General features: G+C 35.2%; 1 pseudogene; it reads left to right on the plus strand.

Moving 5' to 3' along the window:
• The first annotated feature begins 638 nt into the window (after positions 1–638).
• Positions 639–757, plus strand: LOC112478027 (annotated as a pseudogene).
• The last annotated feature ends 2,681 nt before the right edge of the window (positions 758–3,438 follow it).

Below are 3,438 nucleotides of genomic sequence, written 5' to 3' on the forward strand. Positions count from 1 at the left end.
CCTTGTCTCCTTTTTATATAGTATTCTATTATCCAAATTATTATTTCCATGATCACTTATTTAGTTGCCCATTAATTATTGACTTCTCACCTACTTATGAAAATCTTGATCAAAATCTTTCAGTGACTCCTAAAGTCCAAACATCCTAACACAAAAGACCTCTATCTTCATGATCTGGCCTTGGTCAAGCTCTGTAAACTCATCTTCGGTCACTCTCATACACAAACTGGGCTCCTCTCACAAAGACAGTCTTGTGGTTCTCTGTTCTTTCTAGCCTCTGGGCTTTGTAAATGTCGTTCCTCAGTGGGCTGTTTTCTCCTAACCTGGGCTAGCTGTCAAACTCCTTATGCCCTTCAAGATTCTGTGCAAGTTTCACTCTTCCCTGTCTTTCTCAACATGTCTTGATAGAGTTAGGTCCTTGCTTTTCTGTGCTGCCATGGTATTTTGTCCACACTTTTATTATAGTATTTGTGTTAAATTATTAATTTAAAAATCTTCTACAAGAGCAGGGGTCCATATACTCTCAAGGTGTCCATAGGAAAAATTTTATGTAGGTTTATGTTCTTCTGGGGAGAAGGTTCAGAGCTTACATCAGATTCCCAAAGGAGTCCATATATACTCTCTCAAAACCAAATTAAGTCTACGGCCATGCCACCCTGAATGTGCCCAATCTCGTCTGATCTCAGAAGCTAAGCAGAGTTGAGCCTGGTTAGTACTTGGATGGGATTCCACCTAGGAAGACCAGGTGTTGTAGGTGTAAAAAATAAAAAATTTAAGAACCACTGCTCTCTAGATTATGAGTTCCTAGGAAACAGAGTGAATTCTATTCTTCTGTGAGTCTCTACAGTTAGATGCCTAATGTTAGCTGAATGAGCATCTCAGTTAATATTCAGATGTTTATACTATTTGATATCTAGTAAATCCAATGTCCTCTGTTCATTAATGTTTTTAAGTAGACTGGAAGTGATACAATAAAAAGTACATTAGACAAAAGGAAGGATATGGAAGGATTTATGCTAAACTACTAATTAGTGGATATGCTTGGAAAGAGAGATGGGAGAAGGGGGGATGGGCTTGTTCGTATATTTTACAATGCACACTTTTTAGTTTTGAAACTTAAAAATAATGTTTTAAACTATAGGACTTTTTTTCTTAAGTATATCTAGCTACAAATCCCAGCTCTGTTACTTATTTACTCTTGTGACCCTGGGGACCTTATTTAACCTTTATAAACCTACATTTCCTCAACTGTAAAATGAGAACAATACTTCCCTAGCCCACATAGCTATTAGGTCACAAAACCTCGCATAAAGTAAGGACTCAGTAAATATTAGTTGAATATAAATATTGTTGCTCTTAAGGTTTTTTTTTTTGCAATCTCCAAAGACATCTAAAATAGAACTCAATTAAACCATAGTTAATCATTGTTTCAATACTGTAAGTATGCATTCATATATGCACTAAAACTCTGATATAACATGGCTAGTCTATAAAGTAGCTGTTAGTCCTGACTGCTAATTAATAACAGAATCCTATAACAGAAAGGCTATGAAATTCTTCAAAGTAATTTATAATACTTGCACTTCAAGAGTAAACTACAAGTACTGGTTTAAACTAAGTGGAAGTGCAGTGGTTTAAACTAAACCCTCAGTTTATGTGTTCTTTGCAATTTCACTCACCTCATGGCCTGTCTCCACCAGTAGACATCACACCATGTTTTATGAAGTCTTCCTGATTTCTCTAGAGTTTCTGTAAAAAAAAAAAAAAAAATTTCTTTGATAACGACAGGTACCTTGTAATTTATACTATCCTTTTTTTCTATAATTTTATATACCAAAAGTTTTATTATATATACAATCATTGTTAAAATTTTCTAATTAAAAATATACAAAGTAAAAAGTAAAAGTTCTTGTTTCTCTAAGTCGTTTAACTTTTAAGTCACTTGGTATTTGTATCTTTGGGACAACTAATAAAAAGAAATTTCTGTATATTTAAAAATATAGCTGGTGTACTCTTATGTGGCTTATGAGGCTTTGCTGAATCAGAAGAGGTCAAAGTAGTTTATTTTACCCTAAAATAATAAAAGCCACAAATCTAGAGATTTTCCTAAGTATCCCACATTAAATGAAATCACCTACTTCAGTGACAAGTGAAATAGAATTGTAATAAATTATTCTGTAGGGGCTAATTGAGGTGATCTACAGTCAAAATTAAGGTACAAATCCATTTGGAGAATACTCTATGATTTATCTGGTTTTTGTGAATAGTACAGCAAGTTCCAAGCCAGCTATATATGTTTTACTTATTTTTCATTACCTGAAGCCTCTTGGGCAGTTTGGCCATGTCATTGAATCATTTTTCAAAATTTATATTTATTCGAATATATTTAGCTATCGATATGTATTAGAACTCATGAGTTCACTCTGATATCTCCTCAGATTTCAACCCAACACTTCCAATTCCAATACAATGTTCTAGCTTTTCCTCTTTCCATAATCTTGGCTTTGGTTTCTTGATCTATATGATTGGCATAGTAATAATTATGGTAACCTTACAGTGCAAATGTGAGGATTAAGGGAGATGATGGCTAGGGGCCACAGGTTAGGATGTGGGCAGTAGGGGCAACCAGAGGCTTACCCGGTCACCTTTGTCATTTTGTCAAGACCCCTGTCCTTTATCCTAAGCAAATCTACGTTTATTCCTAGCTTGGCTTGCTCTTTTTTTCCTCTTAACTTTACAGATAATTTTTCTTAAAAGATTTCTTTTTGTGCATAATGCTGTTCTTTGTCCTGAAGGAAATGTAAGGCTTGATACTGACTCTGCCCGTCACTGCTACCCAGTATCCAGTCTCCCTTTTTTCTTTAGTAACCCAATTAAAAAACTACATTCTCTCTTCTCTTTCACAGCTAGGTTCTCCCCATGAAGTATAAGTAGAAAGAGTATGAATAATCTCTGAGAAGTCTCCTTAAAAGAGAGAACACATCTTTTTCTTCCCACTTCTTCTTTCTACTGGCCAAACACCAGTGATACAGGTGGAATCCTAGCAACCTCCTTGGGCTAGGATGTAATATACTAAAGATGGTAGAAGAGCAAGATAGTAGGAACCTGGGCCCCTCACACAACGACCTGCTCTAACAGCTCTGGATTGTCTTCCTTTGTTTTTTTTTGTTGTTGTTGCTGTTGTTGTTGTTTGTTTGTTTGTTTTTTAATATAAGAGAGAGATGATCTTCTAGCTTGTTTAAGCCACTATTATTTTGCTTTTTTCATCATATACAATGAACCCAATCTTACTGATATGCTGGCCCTCAGGAAGTTGTCTAGAACCAAGAATCAGTTTCAATTCTTGAACATTTTCTGTCATTTCGTTTGAGCCTATGTGTGCTTTCTACTTATTAGCAACACATTATTCACTCTTCAGAAGCCTCTAATGTGACACTC

Source organism: Pteropus alecto, unplaced genomic scaffold (assembly GCF_000325575.1).
Source record: "Pteropus alecto unplaced genomic scaffold, ASM32557v1 scaffold131, whole genome shotgun sequence".
Taxonomy (NCBI): domain Eukaryota; kingdom Metazoa; phylum Chordata; class Mammalia; order Chiroptera; family Pteropodidae; genus Pteropus; species Pteropus alecto.